Source organism: Mchenga conophoros, linkage group LG10 (assembly GCF_057382185.1).
Source record: "Mchenga conophoros isolate Kocher_MC1m ecotype Shallow Benthic linkage group LG10, M_conophoros_male_GT1.1, whole genome shotgun sequence".
Lineage (NCBI taxonomy): Eukaryota > Metazoa > Chordata > Actinopteri > Cichliformes > Cichlidae > Mchenga > Mchenga conophoros.
In genome coordinates, this window is record NC_140535.1 from 19,548,039 (window position 1) to 19,567,600 (window position 19,562).

Genomic DNA, 19,562 nt, shown 5'->3' on the forward strand with positions numbered 1-19,562 from the left:
AAGAGCCACAAGCCATGTGAAGGCTCTCATAAAAATCTCAGCTCTCTGAAATGCAATCATCATAGCAACTGTGAAAATAAATAGTAGCCTGGTAAATCTTCACAGGAAATCTGTGGGACTAATTGAAATATTGCAAAATGAAATATTATTGAGATATTCTCATGGTGTGAACAAGCACTACTGTGTTCACTGTCTTTTTATGGTCACACCCTGAACACCTGGAACTCGCTGTGAAGTTCACAAACAGTCATCAAAGCAGCATGTGCCAGCGGATCTAATGAGAAGGACTGCTAGGCTTCCTCTTACACCTTCAACCCCACATGGCACCCATATTTCACATACACGCACACACAGAAAGAGTGCTTAGCAAAGCACAATAACCTCGTAACTATCAAAGCCCCCCAGTTTTTCAGACTCTTTCCTGTCTTTGTTGCCAACTTTCTCTGATGTTCAGGAAATTAACCATTTGGAGTGCAGGTGAGAGCGTGCGCTGCTTAGGCTTTAGAAGTGTTTCGAAGCCAAGCTGGCTGTTGGGAAATGTGATCAAAAACTAAAAGAAACACTCATCACTCATCTAAGGCAGCGGGCATAATTATTAACATGTACAATGACGTGCAAAAGTCTTGAGCCACGCCTCATTTATTTTTTGTATTTTTCTAGGAAAATGGGACATGGTGCAATCTTTTTTTTTCATGTGTGAACATAGTTTGTATTATTCTAACGAGCTTGAAAGACAATATTTGGTATTTGAAGCTTTCTTCTAAAAATGATCCCTGGCTACTTAAATAAAATTGAGGTCCGGGCGCTGGGGAGGCCAAACCATGATAGATTTTGTGTTTGTCTATCCATGTATGCTTTTATTCCATGCATTCCATACGTTTGGGATGTGTGCAGTTGATCAGATGCTTTCCTGATAGTATTGCATGGTGGATCAAGATCTGATGGTACTTGTCCGATTCCCAATACCACTGGCTGAAATGCAACGCAGTCCCAAATCTTTACAGAGCCGCTGCTGTGTTTTACAGGTGGAGGCACTCACTGTTGTACCTTTCTCTTGGCTGCCTCTCTATATGGAGTGATGTATACAAAATTTCACGTTGCCATTTATTTTCAGTCCAGTTCTTGTGTAATTTGGTGTACCTCAGTCTTTTCTCTCAGTTTCCCACCCAGCTGTCCACTGAGACAATTCCTGATGAGGCTACATTTAAGGATTCTGCTTCTGGGGGCGACCGTGGTTGGGAAGCTCATCTGTAACCAGAAGGTTTCCGGTTCGATCCCCCAGCTCTCTCTGTCCTGGTCATTATGTCCTTGGGCAAGACACTTTACCCTATCGCCTACTGGTGTTGGCCAGAGGGGCCGATGGCACGATATGGCAGCCTCGCTTCTGTCAGTCTGCTCCAGGGCAGCTGTGACTACAACTGTGGTTTGCCTGCACCAGTGTGTGAGAGTGAATGAATAGTGGAATTGTAAAGCACTTTGGGTGCCTAGAAAAGCGCTATATAAATGCAATCCATTATTATTCTTTTGTCCTCCACTTATCCAGTTTCCTCAAATTTTTTTCAAGGTACACCATTCCAATGTGTGCCCAAAATTTAGCTAATAGCCCTTTGGGATTCACCTTGTTGGTGCAAAAATACAGTTTCGTTGACAAGTTGTTATTTGTAGATACTGATTGATCCCGTGAGAGAGATGCCTTTTTGTGCTTGAATGATTCATAGGTCAGTGTTAAATGGCTAAACAAACAAGAAAACCTTCCTCTGAAAATGGACTGGGCTAAAAAAAAGTGAAAAAACAGACAATGTCCAAAGAAAAACTTTGAAAGACCTTCAGAAAGCCCGGAGAACTATTTCTCAAGACCACTTTTAAAAAATTACAAGAAAGCCTGGCTCCTTGCAAGCATAATGCATGTAGAGCGACTCAAGACTTTTGTACAGCATCGCTGCTTCATGACCAGTTTAAGTGAACTATAAAAAGATGGATGGGGGGATTTGGGGTTTAGTAAGTGTCAGTGTTCTACTTTAGTTTCCAACACTTAATAAAGGAGGAATGAACTCTTGCATTTCATTTGATAAAACTGTTTCTTTGTGTGTGTGCGTGTTTTTTGGGACACTGATGAGTAACAAAAACAAACTCTCTGAATGACCTCATGAGAGAAACGTAACATATTGGCTTTTTCAGCACTGCTGCTGACATGAATTATTGTACAGTGATGTTATAACTTTAGTGATTTACACCACTATCACTGATAGAGCCAGTGCAGATTTGTCCTCTTTGGCAAGATTTACATACCATCTGCATACGTGCTTTTCACACATTTTCTACAAGTGCTCTGGATGCTTTGTCTTGAAAATGAGCTCTGACATGCCTTTATATACATTTGAGAGCAAAATAGCACCAAATTTCATCACCACTTTAGAAAAAATTCTACTTAAAAATAGAAAAAGATGTGCGTCTTCTTCAATTGTTCCCGCTGAAACATGTTGATGTGATTTGTGAGAGAGGAGTCTTTTTAGTCAATAGGAAACAACTGTGAGGACATACTGCAATGTCCAAAGAAACCATGCTTCTAGTTCAGAATGCTTCTTTTTTGTCTAACCGGGATATATAGTTTATTTTCATGATGTTCCGATGCCATCTATAGCTGTTGTGTTTGCATGTGTGGCTGAGTCGCATGCTGGTCTCTCAGCAACATGATTGAGTGTTTAAGACTGGAGGGATTCTGACAGAGTTTTGGGGGTTTTTATTCATTAAAGGGCATAATTGCTGGGTCAAGTTGACTTTCCTGACAGCTGCAACCACAAACTCTGTAATGAATACAGCTTTGAGAAGACTTGTGACAAGTTTGTGGACCTTGGGCACATATGTGTAAGCTTGACAGAGTATAAACATTTATGGCTATGTCGGCTTGTCATTACGCCCAACTGATTAATAGTTTATAAGGAAGAAGTCACAAGTTAGACATGCACAAATGGGGATGATTTAGTATAATACTGAAATATTTTTTCTTTGCTCTGTTTTCTGGTGTTGTGTCCCATGTAAAACCCTCTCGCTCTCCTTTTTATGCCTTGGAATAAAGGCCCTCCGCCAGCTGCTGCTGCTCTCAGATCGTCAAGTCCAATCTGAATCTCTGTTTATTATTCCTTACAAGCAACTACTACCCTCTCCATGGAAACATTTACCATCCCTGGCAAATTGCTGTCTAATCCATAGTCAGATTGCACTAAAATAGTCCTGTGTATCATGATTACAAAGCTCAAGAATCTGTGGTCACTGTGATGTGGACAGCCCGTGGGCAACTTAAGCAGAGTAGCAGATTTTCTGGTTGTGGCTGCACACATACACACACCGACACACACACCACCTTGCTTTTCAATTTACGGCTATCTGTGCGCACAAAGTGATGGGAAACACAGTGGCCATTTGGTCCCTGTGCTAAGACCTGCTTCCATGGCACGTGCATGTGTATAGAGTGTGAGTGTAACGATACTTGAAGCAGTAAAACAATAAGTCTAATGCATGGAAAATTTAGGAATAAAACAGTACCATCCACCCCCACCACCCCTTACCACAACCTCAATATCCCCAAAATCCCTGCACCCAGCACCCGACGCACTCCACCAACATAAAACAGCCAGCCTCTGCACAGGCACACGGATATTTCAGAAGAAAGTATTAAATCTTGCCTTTGAGGCAAACTCAAAAAGAAAAGCAGCAATTAGGTTAAGAAAGGAGGGGAATGAGTGAAAGGGAGACAAAAAGAGAAGTTTGCCAGCTGAGATTGGGTTGTATAAGAAATGTCAGCACCCCTGAGCATCCAGGTTTACAGAACTCTTTGACTGACTTTGAAAACCAGAGAGCAGGCAAAAATGAAATCATTATGATGTCAACCTTGTACTAAAAGGTCCTTGGCACCTCACTGTCTGCCTGATAGGCACCATTATTGCAATACAGAAAACGGGTAAATGAAGACTGGGTCATTATGTTTCGTGGAAGGGCTTGAGAAACAGCTGGATTTCTTCCAAAGAACTGAAAAACAAACAGAATGTGGTAGTTGTTTTGTGAAATAAGCCTTATAGAAATCACACGGGAAGACACAAAAGGGGGGAAATCAATTCTCGAGAGCTTGGAAGGATTAACAAAAAATAGAAAACTGCTTCAAACATCCAACATAGCTAGCAACTTCATCCTATTGATCTGAATAGTCAATGTGCAACACTAGGCAGAACCTTCCTGTAATTCTACACAGTCACACTCATTGTTGTGATGTAAACAGATGATATATGCAAAGAGATGAACCTAAAGTCACTATAATTTTCCTACAGCACATGTATAATCAAAGGGCACCGGGGCTGAAAGAAACATTTTCCAATGTTGGAGCTTTTTGGCCAGTGATTGTAATTGTCTGTATTTAAAAGAGGTGTAAAACCCAATAGCTGTTGCAATGATCGGAGGACCTATTCCAAGGTTGTAAATAAATATTTTGGTGAATTTTGACATTTTTATGCTGCAGGGAGGAATGCTCAGTACTTGTGGGCTGAACTTTTAAAATATATGCGTGGTAAAAAAAAAAAAGAAAAAAGAAAAAGTCCAATAACAGAGAAATACGGCTGTAAATTGGAGAATACCTCCCTTGTGGTAGGTAATCACTGGTAGCTCATACAGTGCTCTTTGTAAAATCCACAGGCCTGCTTCCAAAAAACACCTCACCATATTGCGAGCTCCAAGCGCCGTACCTGGCCCTCGAATCGTGCAAAAGTAGTGTTTATGATTTCCTCACCAGTCAAAATGGTTTACAGGGAGGATTTAACAAATGTCATACGTGGGTCCAGAAGTTCTCTCGGCCTGTTTTGAATCAAAACCATTGGGACTATACAGTTGTTGGTGGAAAAATGCTCACAACTTGGCCGGGACTCGTTTTTGTCTCTGTGAAATGAAGCATAATTGAATAAATGTGTCATGTAGAAAGGGTGTTTAGATGACAGACAAGGCACTGTAAATATTTGGGTCTCACAGACTGCCCAGCTGCCATTGGAGAAGAGAACACAAGGACTGGCTCACAGGGCAAAACACAACATGAGCTCAGTGCTAATTGTCATATTAATTGGCATGATATCACAAAGCTAATCTTTAAACTATGATATGTTCAAAAGTGAGCCTGCTTTTAAATGTACTTGTTGAGTTTTTATTACAAAACTTTCTTTGATTATCTGTAAATAATCTGCTAAATAAAAGAAAAAAGTAAGGAGACAAGAGCACTTACTTTAAAATTACGTTTCGTTAGCAATGTACTTTTAGGAAGAAACGATGCAGTCATAAGAAACTACCACATCATCAGGAACCCTTGTGCCTGTCTCCAGCTCTTATCAGTGTGCAGTCTAGACTTAACTTTGTTTACCATATTTACTCTTTTACAAACCACTTTTTTGAAGAAGACTTTGAGAGATGCAGATCTGGATCACATGTTGAGAGGCTCCACATTGGTAGAGATGGACTCGATGATATGAATAAACCCCTCTGTGCAGGCTGACATGCCTCGAATGTTCCCGAGTAGATCTAATATAGAAGTTCTGCGGTGCTGTGAGGGATTCAAGAACTACAAGTAAATCAGTCTCAGCTTGTTATTTGAACTGGATTTTTTTCACTCCCGTTTCTTCAACATCATCACGCAATCATCCTCATATTCTGTTAACAGTGTCCTTTCTATGACAGCAGCCCAGAAGATATAAAATAAACTTTTGAACTACACCGTTCAGCTTCCTTACATTTTTACTCATGTGCAGAACCTAAGCTACTCTAGTTTGTTCCCCACGTGTGGTACCGCCTCTACATGCCTTCAGTATTGCGTTCCATCTTTCTCCAAGCCTCTGTGTAGTTCTGTCATTTTGCCAGACTAGCCTCAGTATCTTTATGAACAAATGTGAACTCTGTTGGAGCCATTCCATCTCCTGGACCTAATCCCTCTAAAAGCTCAGACAGCAGTCCATAATGTAAACATATTGTGGCCTGTACTGTGTGTGGCACTAGTTGGGAAACCGGCATTACCTTATCTTGATTATTGTCCTTTTGTGGAGGGCTATTTTTTTTGGAAAAGACATCTAAATGCTTCCAAAGAAACAAACAATCAAAGAAAGCTGGAACAGGAGGAGAAGACTGGACGTATAAATCACACTCAAGGAAAGCTGTAAAAGAAATCTCCAGCTTCTGCCCTGGCTCCATTCGCAGACAGCTGTGAGAGTTACAGAGCTGATTTTGGACTTCTTCTTGATCAACTTCCAGACACAAAGTAGCCTTAGGTTTCTGGTTTATGATTCCAAGAAGACAGGCAAAGCTGTGAATATAATCTATCAACTCTGTTGTCTCAGGGTAAACGTACACAGCTTAAACAAAACAATCGATCAAACAAACAAATAAACAACAAACAATTAAAGTGATTATTTTTGGGTGAGAAAATAATCCAAAAATCCTAATTAAATGCAATAATCTTTGCTCATTAGCTTCCAAAGATGTCTAATAAACTTGCACCATCTAAATGTGAGTAAATGTCAGGTCAGAGTGGTCATGTGACGAGGCGTGACAGTGCAGTGACCAGTACGGCTATCCGTCGCAGGATGTGCTTCTGTTCCGGTGGAGTCAAAGGCCAAAGCCGCGTAGAACAACGCATCAGTGCAGCAATAAACAGGAAGCAGCTGATCCAGAAGGCCGACTTGAGTGACAACTTATCTCCCCCGGCGTACTTGACCTTGTCATCTTCCTCTTCCTCTGAAGTGTCCAGCACACACCTCACAGGCTAGGCCAAGGTTCAGAAATCCCATAACACGTGCGCAAGACACGTACACACATAAACAAAGCAGTCACTGCTGTCGCATGAAGCTGCAAATTTCATTTTGGAAAACTATAGATGATGAAACAAAGCGAGGGGATGGTGTGTGTCTGTGTAGCATTATCCTTCTGGGGGGTATAAATTTGATCCAGAACATTTTCCTCCACCCTGCAAAGAATGTAGCAATGTAAGGTTTCGGGTAACGCAGCGCCTTTTTTTCATCTCTCTTTTTTCTTTCTTTCTTTTTTTCAGTCTCCAGCATGCAGACTTGTCTGTCATTAACACTATATATAGACTCATGGTGGCACATTCACAGCAAAATGTCACTATAGTTGTGCAACATGGCATCACATCTGGCTCACAACACCCACTAAATCTGCCCCCGTCTCTGCTGTTTTATGTGTTTGGTGACCGAGCCAGCTCGGTGTGTGGAAGTGCGACTCACTCTTTCCCACGATGCCGTGCATCAGCAGGCTGAAATGTGTGTTAGTGTGGGGGGGGGGGGGGAGGGGTGGAGGAAGCAGAGGAGATGGAATACTGAATGGCAAACACACACACACACACACACACACACACACACACACACACACACACACACACACACACACACTTAAGACACATTCAGGAACCTCCTGTGCCCATAGTGCAGAAGCTGGGCCCTAAATGGGCTTATACAGGAAGTTCTCAGCTTTGGCTACTTCCTGTTTGCTAGGAGCTTGTATTAGAAGCACATTGTGTGGTAGAAGGAGCTTTTCAGAAGAAATTCACTAAGTGTAACAAACCTTCATGCGACAGTGGAAGCAACTGTTCCAGCAGCAGTATCTCAGTCTCTACTAAATGCACACATTAAACATTTTTAGTAGAACTTCTGCTCATTTTATTTCTATGGAACGTGTCTTGAGTTACTCCAACTAAACAGTTTCCTATGACCACACGGCACGGTGGAGCCAATCAACTGCGGCTATTGTACGCACAAGTTTAATGTTCATCAGCATAACAATGATAAAACTGTTAAGTCCATGCTTTATGGTCGGCAAGGTTTTATAGCATGTCTGTCAGCCAGAGGCTAAATAGTTTCCTCAAAACCTAAACAATTTTAGGTCTTAAATCGAGGCTGTCGTACTTTTACTGTATCAGCCTGCTTGGTGCATTTGTTTTGTGACAATAAAACATTCTGATAGTGGGAGGAAGAAGAAGGAAGGGAGGTGTCATGCAGAGATAAATTAATGAGGAGGGGGAGGCAGGTTCGAAGGAGAGGAGGATGCAGCGTGCAGGTATTGTGTTGATGTGATGTCCAAGTCGTGCAAAGAAGGTCGATTGAGATAATGGCTGGAGCAGGAAATAATAAGGGAAAAGGGAGAACTCCTCGAGAGATATAAGAGAAGTGATTCTGGTGATCTTCCCAACAGCATGCAACAGCCTCAGATAGATTGCACCCAATTCAATTTCTTCGCTAAACAAAACCTGGAAGCTCGTCAGAGGAACTGCTCTGATATCAGCCTCCATGTAAAGATATGCAAAGTGTCAGGGGCATTGTAGCTGTTCAAAAGTTAAACTGCCACTTTCCTGTTTGGACTCTTTATGTCAGGAATAAAAAAATTACCAATAAAAAAAAATGCAATCATCATGTGTGAATGTGTAAGTTAATGTTTAGTTAATGCTGGGAGGTCTTGTTGAGGTGAGGCCTGCCAAGTGGAAAAAGGCCAGGCTGTGAAATCGAGTCTCCAGACTTATAACAGTTCAGACATAGATGATAAAGTTTTTAACATTTCTTCAACTGTAAGCATGTTATGGTGGTGACGTAGTTCGAGATAAGGGCTAAATATGAAGCTTAGAATTAGTGGAAATCTTCACTAAATGAAAAGAGGATTTAGTGAGGGATTTTGGAAAGCACTGAATTAAATATAGGAGATATTTCAGGGGTAAGTAGCTGCCACGGTGATATCTCAAGTCAAAACATTTCATTTCAGACATCATTTCCTTTTGGATGGAAGACATTATACGTGATTTGGTTCTTCGGAGCTCCATCTCTCACATCTCCTAGTAACAATGCCCTTTTCCTGCTCTGTCATTTATCATTCTATTTATCGTCGCAGTCTTTCCCTAAAAATAGTCCTGAAGCTGCACATGTCCATGCGGAAAACTCACCTAAACAATGCACCAGTAAAAATCACTGAACCTAAAAAAAAGGCAAGCGGAAACCACACATAACCAACAGGAAGTGTGATGCCAACACCCAGCAAAATGGCAAAACTTCAAAAACAAAGCATCTCCACTAAATTTATATTCAATTCAACTTTTACTTCCTTTTAAGTGGGATCAGCACAAATGGACAATGTAGAAGTTTTGAAAGAAGAGTGAAATCCACCGGCCTGGTGTGTGGTTGCATGGTTTGGAGAATGGCCTCAAAGCAAAGTAAGCTATAAAAATCTCTCTAAGAATACCCTAGAGGCACAGATGTGGACAAAGACAACTTTAGACGGTGTACTTTGGAAAACAGAAGAAAGACAGTATTAGTGAAAGTCTTGCTGGAGTTAAAAGAAAGGGCACTTATTCTGTAACATTTTTTAATGTCCAGGATTTTAAAAGTCTGGCTACATTTTGCTGGGAAGCTAATTAAAGATTTTAAAGGATAACACTAGCATTAGTCTGTATTTCTTTTCCAATTTTCGACAAATACAAAGCCCAAAATGAAGAAAAGACTGGCCATTTCTCAATGATTCACTACTTCTCGGCGTTATCTGTAGCGCTGATTCCAATCTGATTTATTTTGAGCCTTGTCATAGAACTTTCATTCATCTGTAAGAAGAATTGAGAGTCATTTTTGAAAACAACCGGGTACCAGACTTTAACTGATGGGAGTAAGCGGTACATTTGTTTAACCGTTACTGACTGCAAGACGTTTTATGATGTCTAGGCACTGATATCTAAAATACATCTAAAATACATAAACTGGCCCAAACAAAGCCATATAGTCAAAGCCAAAGTAAACGTTGTCATCTCCGCTATGTATGTCATTAGAAAAAAAAGAGATTCGAAGTATTTTTATTGTGAAAGTGAATCAAAAAGTAGTTTCCCTTAAATTCCTAGTCATATGCGATGTCCAGACAAATTATGAGCAGAAACAGACAATCAGTTGAAATCCCTGAATCTATTTAAAATAAAAGAAACATATGATTTTTTTTTAATCTTATAGACTTTGTCGACAAAGTCTTATATATAAGATATAAGATTTTTATGCCTTTTTTTAAAGAAATCAAAAATACTCCAAAGTGAACTTTTTGAATTACAGAAGTCCCCCATTAAGGGGATCAGTGGTGTTTTGGCCATGGGAAAGGAAGGTCTGAGTAAAGCACTGCTCTTTCCTCTTTTGGCACAGAGTCACAGAGTGACGCGGTGACCTCATCCCATCCTGTTGCACAGGAAAGGTGGATCAGATAGCCGGGGTCGGCACCTGCAGAGACACAGTGTGTGTGACTGAGAGACTCACAGAGAGAAGTGCCAAAAAACAAGAACTTGTGAACTTGTGCACAGACGATATTAGGTACCAACATAAGGACTGCAATGAAAACATTCTGATGTGTGTGAAAGTGGGAATAACATAAAATGGAAACAGACACATTTACCTCATACCTCAAAACAAAGGGAAAAATAATAATTTATAGTGTTGAAGTTGTTACATTTATGTTATCCGTTACTTACTGATAGCATCAGCTTGTTCCAGTAAGTTTCAAAGAAACTAAGTGAGCTGCAGTCAACTGTGCATGAGTGTTTGTATAGGATAGAGGTACCCTGCCAATGAGCCCAGTGGTACAGCCAATATAGACAGGCCCCTCCATTAGCTCCTAACGATGCAAGACCTCACAGCTAGTAAGTAGTTATAAGCTAACCACCACATTATATGTATTTCTGTAGTGTGCTTATAGATTGGGGTTTTTTATTCCCAGATAATGAAAATTAGTAGACATAACAGAAATATGAATTTATTCCTTTCTGTGGATGCTGGTTTAATCCGTTTTGCTATGGATGTACAGACTTGGAATGAATACAAAGCTTATCTAAGTGTTGACGTTCTATAAATTGATAACCCCCAAATTGATGAACTCCAGCTGATTGGGGTTATCATAGTCAGGATGTCGATTTTGTGGTTAGAGGGAGGAAATGACAGACAGGATAGACACAGGAGCCAAATAAATCCTTTCACGATATTCCATGGTCACAATGTATGTTTGCATGTAGGAGTATGTGTCTGTGCGTACGTGGGTGTCAGTATTTGACTGAGATATTACATTTATGAACGTGTGTGGCAATGACGTAAATCTCGCAGTGGTCTCCACCATGGTGGTGAGTCCCACCAAAAGTGTCACACCCAAACCATCTGCTCTTGGTTAAAGCTGTGTAATTGTTAGGCTGAGGCAAGTGTTCATGCAGCAGAATCAAGGCTAAATGAATTCACTCACAAACACCTAGAATATGGTTACAGTAGAGTTGGACTTTGGTTGGTCAATAGTGGTTTATAACCCACATATTTGTGTCCACATATATGTTGCCCAGTAGCCACCAGTATCATTTTCCTAACAGTTTCAAGTTAATTCTCAGCGAGCAAACCTTTGTCTGATCCGTTCACGACTTTGCACCTTTTAAACTTGTCAGAGCTTTTCTGCCAGGTAATGCTTTTCAAACCCAGCATGGTAAGTACTGAGCTCATAACTTCCAGGCAACAATTGTGCCTGTTTTTATAGATTTTTATATCCCGTGTCATATCCAGTTCAAGTGATTTTGTGGCCTCGGATTCAGCCAGGAGGTAAAAATACATTTCTTTTTTACACGGGATCAACTGGTTCTTTTACCTAACACTCAAACAACATCATAAAATGTGATAGGTGAATTTCTTATGTTCTCGTCCTCTTCTCCTTCCCTCTGGTATAAGATAATACTTTAACGTTAGCACACTGCACTACTGTCATGACTTATGGTTCAATCACAAAGTGACAAACATCATAATATGGGGAGATTATGCTTGTTTGTGTTTCATAAATCACTGTTGCCTGCTTTAGCCATTAACCAAACAGTTTTTAGTGTAAATTGGGTCTGTTGTAGAGTTCACTGGGTTTGAGTCCATGGTGTCTGGCCATCATGTCCCACTCGCTGTGGTTAAATATAGCACTTAGTGGTAAAAATGTTAAAGTACCACTTCCCCTATACTGACTGCAACAACACATCTATCTCTGGTGGACTCCTAAACCAAGAGGGGACTGACTGATTGCTGTCTTTGACACCACCACCACTCCCACGAGCCCCCTTTTCACACATTCTCCTGCGACACAGCTCTCCCTCATCTACCTCTCCTCCATTGCTCTGCTTCAGTGATGCAGGTAGAGGCTTGACCTAAAATCTGGGGTGATGAATGACTCTCATCTTGCTGATTCTAGTAGTGTGTGTGTGCGTGTACATGCATGGGTGATGGTTGTGTGGTCTATATGTGTCTGAACCTCAGCCCAGCCTGATCTGCTGCAGGTTATAGTCACAAGCTTTAAGATGCCTGTAAAATCTCATCAATTACCCTAAACACAACTTCAAAAAATAAATTTGGTTACATATGTAACAGTATTTCCTCCCATATGAAAAAAAAGGATTTAAGGCATTGTTGTGAAGTGTAAAAGTGTCATTCAATTGCATAAATATAAGTAATTGGTCATTTTATTTAACTGTAAACTATAATAATTTTATTATTACCATTTAAACTTGGAATTTAAATGCTAGTACAATTAGATATTCATGAGAACGCCGCATTCCCGAATCACTATCACATGGGCTATGATTCTAATTTTTCGTCATTAATAAAAAGGATCAGAAAGGTTAAAATGGAAAAATATATACAGGGACCTGCATAATGACTAGTGCTTTGATGGCGCATGGTGCGCTTCTTTGTTTCAAAGACTTGGCCACTTCCACTGAACGGAGCTGGGGGGCACCAAAGTCTGCTCTCCAGTCTTCCTCCCTACTGTATTTCACAGCCTCCCTCACGTCTGTCCCCCCTTTTGTGTAGCTACCCGAATAAATTAGCAATCCAAGTAAGTGAAGGAGGAAGGAAGAGGTGGAGGAGGGTATGGAGCTGAGTAGGGGGCTGGGCCTTGTGGCGGACGATTCGGCTTTCGGTTGGTGAGGTGCACTGTACCCTGAAGCGACTCTGTCTCAACACGCACAGACACACATCCAAAAAGCACCGTGTCTCAATGACTGGATGCTGAGAGAGAGAGAGAGGGAGCGAGAGAGAAGCGAAAAGTGAAACACTGAAGATCAACGAGAGACTGTGCAGAGGACCACAAGCGTCTCCTTTCTGCTGCAGATAGTGAAGAAGCCGTGCAGCTTCCCAGCTGATCCAAACGCGCTCACCTGACTCTCGGGGACGGAGACGCATAAAAACCCTTCCCTGTGGAATACCCAACCTGTCGGTCAGCGGGATTAGAGCATCTGTGGAATTAGCACTACTGGCGTTTTCTGTTGATATTATGGAACATCAAAAAGCCTAGTCCAGCTGGCCAGCAAGGTTCCATTCAAGATTCTGTCCTGGCGGATTGTCTGTCGTTTGTGAGGGACTGGAAACCCGTTTGCATACTAATCAGGTTGTGAAGGGGATATCCAGGGTGCACATCCAGAGCAGCGGGGGTCCGATGAGTGTAAGTGATCGCTTTTTACTTATCTAAACAGTGGTGTCTCATTCACGGAATAAGAATAAAGAATAAATGCAGGCAGACAGTCTCTTACTGGGAGGAGGCTGGTGGTTTCCCATGCAGAGGGGTATGCACCCTGCATCTGCACCTTGCGTGCATGGGCTGATAGCTGATCTCTGTACTGTGCTGTGGAAGGCTATACTAGAGAGACTCAAAAGTAGCACAAGATCAGCGCATCACAGTGATGCACTGTAACTTAATATTGATTATTGATTCCCAGTCAGAGAGGATGGAAAAAAAGAGTGATTCATCCCCATTTGAAATGAAAAAGCGGCCAATCCGGTCGACTACCACACAAGCTAATTACGCTTTATGGAGCTGGTAACGGCAAGTCAGTGGTTTCTTCCACAGTGTTGGCAGGCTCAGAGTAGCTACTCTTTTTATTTTGGAGGGACGACAGAACCACTTAATGGGAAACACCATGAAGTGCACAAAGTGGGTCAGCGTTTGTTAAAAGTATTTCTCAGGGAGACCAACTGGTGTGACAATGAAAAATGCCCGCAAGGCATCACTAGCGGAAAGAATTTTAAATATTGCTGTGTACCACTGAGCAGCAGACCCTATGTGTGCCTTACACATAGGGTCTGCTCTGCAAATGCTGCTGTAGCTCCTCATTTCTGCTTTTCTGATTATGAAAACAGAACCTCAGACTGGAGCTGGACTCTCTCAGTAGACATGGACTGTATACTTTAGTTTAGTTTGGACTGCTCATGGCAGTTTTGTTATGCGGCAAACAGATTTTGACTCAATCTAACTTTTCCCCCCTCTAACATAAAAGTGTTGTTATTTCAGCCATTTCTGTCTGTATATGTTTACATGGCCAAAAGCTAAAAATGGGAACCCACAGGCATATTTGAACTCCTAACCACAATACTTATTCCAGTCATATCTGGTGTCCACTGAGCTCCTCGGCACTTGGTTTTCTGCTGCATGCAGGGGATACTGATGTTTGCATTATTGCACTATCCACTTACATCGTCCCATGTGCTCCAGCCTTGCAGTACACTGACCTCAGAGACAGCCTCTGGTCTGCATAAAAACAGCAAGAGTTTGGTTTCTTGCAGAGTGATGAGGCGTGCAGCAAGACATTTTTCTAACAGGAACCATATGCATATCTAGTGCCACTAGTAGCTACAACTGAGCAGAGCCTCAGTTTATACTAACAACTTATAATTATTCACATCAGCTGCTCGGCAGAACAGATCCTTCTTCGCAGGAGAAGGATTTTAAACAACCCGGGTTATTTTCACAGTTGTTTTTATCTCGTCCTGGTAAATTCATGCTCCCTGATGCAAGAGGAGTATATCTGGAGGCTGGATTAGCTTTTAATTTGATGCTGGGTGGGGCTCATTCTGTTTCTTCAATCTTGAAATCCTACATCTGAATCACACTGACATACAGCCAAATATTGTTCTATTTCAGTTTTTGAGCTGTCATCAATTTCTTTTTCCTTGTTCATTCTAATGCTCTTCCTTAAGGGATTGTCCAAGCTACCGCTTTATTCCTTTTTTGCAAATCTCAAGCAATGTTTGGGAGTTTACCCTGAAATACATAGGGTAATCAAATTGTGCATTTGCCACCCACATTGACACTGAAATTCTGTTAGTACTGTATACACCATTGTCCTCTTTGCAACTCCCACAAAAGCCACATAAGAAAGAAAAATAGCTCTTTTCCCAGTCAGGTTTCATTACTTGCGTGATATAATCCCATAACTCTTTTCTCACTGTCTGATTTAAAAAAAAAAAAAGATTGCGAAAACAATACACATACAGTATTGCAGAGAAAACTGTAGCGGGTAAAATCTTTTGTGTTTCAGCTCATCATCTCAAACCACCAAGTGCTGCCAATGAGGGAGAGCGAAGTGAGAAAAACTGAAAATATCTTCCCCATCCAAATGATGCCTCTGAAGCAAAAAAAAAAAAATCTAATTGTATCCCAGAACTGTTTTTTCCTGGGTTTTTGTTTCTCAAGCATGTGAAATCAGTGTCTGAGCACAAATATCGGAAAGTGACTCAAAGACTCCTCTCCATCTAACTCTTCCTCTTGCACGCACACTCACACACAAATACACAACAAACCCTAACACGTGATAAATGCCAAGTTAGACTCGTGTTCTCTCAGGTATGCAAATATGATGCAGACGCACTACCAGCCAGCAAAACACAAACACAAACATAAACAGCAAAGGTTGTTTCCATTCTCTCTGGCTCCACGATGAGTAGCTCGTGTGTTAAATATTTACCCTCCATCTTTTTACTCACTGCATGCTGCTGCTGCCTCGAGACTGTGTCGGTGTTTTTATTTACCTCTCAGTCTGCCATCGTAGACATAACATAAGCCAAAGACCCAATATTTTGGGACTTTAATGCCATCTTAATTTATTACGGAGGGTGTAGACCATAAGCAGTTGTAGGCTGCAGTGCTGTGTGAGGGAGTAGCTCTGTTTTCCTGGAAAGTCACTTCTTGTTTGCATCACCATCCACACAGGAAGGCCAGACTGTTATTAATAGCTTTACTAGTAGAGTTAGAAGCAAGATTTCTGCTGATCAGGAGTCTCATCTGCTAACTACTCCTCGATTGTTCTTTGTTATAATCCCACGTCTTGATTAACAGCTACAATCGCCAAGTTGGTCATCTTGTTATCATTATGATTTGTGAAGTTTTCCCACTTTAAATCCTGGCTTACATGTGCATGGATTACCCAAAATGAAAATCACAGTTCTGTGTAGAACAGCCGCATTCTTGCTGCTGCAACTGCGGAAGATCATTTTTGAGTTATGAAGTACAAGATTATTCTTCCCACTGTGTGGTCATAGACTTGCTTATCTTATGAATATACTAGCAAACTTCATAACTTCATCAAACCCCCGTTAGTCAGTCATCCAAAGTCTTGCCTCATCTTTGAGCTCACACTGAAAACTATTTTCAGAGTTCTCTGTAGTCTGTCCCTCTTTGGGAAATACAGATCTTACCTTTCAATGTATGGAATGAAAATCCATTTATCTGTGGCACTGGAGAAGATATTACTGTAGGACAGTCTCAACCATTCAAAGGAAATGGCTTGACTCTCCTGTCAGACGCTGAGCTTTTGGTTTGTTCTGAAACCCATATTTTGAACTGCTGTCTTCATTCATGGTCTTTGTCCTGGCAGTGGGGATCCTACTGTAATGATAAACCGAACATGAAAGATTACAGACAAATGGGGAGAAAAAAAGAAGAGGCTTTCTGCATGGCTTTTGGACCAGTTTCCCTACTTTACCAAAGCGCTAAGCTTGAAATGCATTACCTTGCTACACTCTCATCTTAAAATTCAACATCAAACATTATCCCATAAACTGAGTGGCTTTTAGCTGATTCATGATTAAGACCTAGAAGACTGACTGCTTTGAATGGGTTGCTATATTCCTGATTGAAGCTGCAGATGGAAACCTCTAAAGCTTTATGTTGTCTCAAGTTTCAAGTTGGTGTGACACTGACTTCCAGAAGTGTGGCCAGACCACTGGAAATGTGAGTGCCTTGTTGTTGTAGCAGATGAATGGGTAAATGCATGCGTGTGTGCACGAAAGTAAGTGTGTGGCTATAGCTGAGATCTCTCATTAGGGGAGCAACTAATCACTATTTGCAATTAGCAATTAATCTCTCAGCTGTTTTCTTAACTAACACAGTAACCATTTAATCTGTCAGAAACTACTAGAAAACCCTTCTATAATTTCCAATATTCTAATACTCAACAGTCCAAAACTTAAACTTCGTTCATGTACATATGTGTATAACACTATTAGTGGCAGTTACGTAATTTGTTATCTTTGCAGCACTGTAGCCTTAGATAATAGCAGAAAGATTTCTGCTGAGATTGTTTTATTGATTCTCCCTCAGTGAGGAGATGATTAGTACTGGCAAATGCTCCACTTCTACTCACATGTATTGGAATGAAGTGATGTATTCATTTCATTAGACACACGAAGGGATGAATTTAGGCTCTGAACAAAGATGAATGAAATGCGGTAACTGGCTCCTGCCCATGTGAGCACTTTATGGATAAGGAGTGTCTGCGCTCAGAGTCAAGCACGCCGAGCGGGGAAGAAGAGAGAAGCTGTCTGTGTAGCGTCTCATGTGTTTTTAATGAAGTAAGTGAGATGATCTGAGCTTCTGGTAACTTCAAACACTTGCGGCGAGCTGAGAGCTGTATAGGGCATCGCAGCTCAGGTGAAGCAATGTGTTATGCAAGCTAAGGGATTCATTGCTGGATGTGTGTGTGGGCGGTTTGGAACAAAAAGGAGGGAAGAAAAAAAAGTTGGCTGGGAAGAAAGTTTTTGGGGCTCTTGATAACTTAGACACTTTTTATATGTGAACTATGTGAAAAGGAATCTGGATCCACATCAGTAGACGGTTCCTAGGTAGAAGGTGCAGGAGTGTGGGAGTGGAGGTAGAGTGGGGCATCTACCAGGTCGGGGGTTTGATCCCTGTCTAGTCTAGTCTGTGCATCAATGCATCCATAGACAAGATACTGAACCCCGAGCGGCCCCTGAAGCATCCGTGTGAGTGCATGTGCAAATTTTAGACGTTTGCACACACTTACACACCTCTGAAAAAGGACCTTTCACAAATCTGTGTGTGATTGGGTGAATAAAGGGTAGCATAAAGTGCTTTGAGGGCTCAATTAAATTAGAAAAGCACTTTATAAGTACCAGTCCATTTACCATTTACAAGATTTTGAGCTCAGTTAATGAGAATTTGATGAAGTTTGAAAAATTTGAAAAGCAGCCTTGAAGGTTGTGAAAAATGTTGTCTGTTGTTAACTTTTATGTCAAAGAGTGAGCTTCATGCATTAAGCTTTCTATTGAAGCCTCAAGCTGTCTATCTCATCAGATTTTTTTTTGTCAGTGTTTAATTTTGTCGTATTAGCGTCATATAATTGATGTGTTTGGATGTCTGTTCAACTGTGTTGAACAAATTGAAAACAAAAGATAGACAGTTTTAATTCCCAGGCTTACCACAAGAAATATAATGGAGAAACATGATACAAAGGCATTTTCTTTGGAGAACAGCTGCCGGCGCACCACCAGCCCAAGAGTTGATGGAGAAATTAATAACTTATAGGCCAAGGCGCTGTCCTCAGCTACAGATGAGTAATTACACATTTTGATAGTTTCCCAGATAAGTCGCCAGAAAAGAAAGTTCAATGTCTCTCTTTAGGTTGTTTTTTTTTATTTTTAACAAAGATACTGACCTTTCTTCACCCTAAGAAATTGCTCTGATAGCTGGCAAGGTTTTCAACAAAACATTTTTATCACCATGATTAGTATTTATGTGTTTTCTGAAACAATAACATGACCTCATACGACTTTGTGCCTGGCTTGCCGTTAGGCCATGTCTCTGATGATTTCATTGGATGGAATACAGAAGGAGATTAAAGTGTGCACTCGCACACTTGTGTATCTCATTGTGTATGTTTAAGTTGCAAGACAGTGTGCCGTTTCCCTTTTACTAACCATGTTTTGGCTACCAGCTGGGTGTTTTGTCTTTGGACTTTTCCTCTTTTTCTTCATCTTTTCTTCATTAGCTGATTCTGTGAGTCTTCTGATATAACACTCTGCGCTTCATCACTTGTTGGGACAAAAGTCTGCCTTGTACACCTCCCTTACAGGGACCAGGTTTAATCCTCAGAAGGTTTAAGATTCATTTTAAAGTTTTAGGCCGAGAATTACGACTGGGTTGAAGAGGGGTTAAAGGTCGGGGTTAGGCATTTAAGGTTAGGATAAGCCTCTAGAGAATTAAAGTAAGTCAATGAAGTGTTCTCACAAGTATGTGTGGGTGTTAGTGATAGACACAGATATATATAAATCAACAATGGAATTTATTTGTTCAGGTTTTCATTTAAACATAATAAAGTGTACAGTGATTGGTAATTATATGGATTTACTTAATAATAACATCCAGAAATAATGAATAAAACATACAAACTATGAATAAAAACTTCCAGTGTAACAATATTTCTGTAACCG

At 40.9% G+C, this 19,562-nt stretch overlaps 1 protein-coding gene across 1 annotated transcript in view; it reads left to right on the plus strand.

Annotated features, from left to right (window-relative positions):
- The first annotated feature begins 12,987 nt into the window (after positions 1-12,987).
- dchs1b (dachsous cadherin-related 1b) overlaps positions 12,988-19,562 on the plus strand; it is an 85,424-nt gene continuing 78,849 nt past the window's right edge. The window contains exon 1 of the mRNA XM_085289156.1: positions 12,988-13,500. The gene's annotated coding sequence lies outside the window, so the exon portion shown is untranslated. The remainder of the gene's footprint in view (positions 13,501-19,562) is intronic.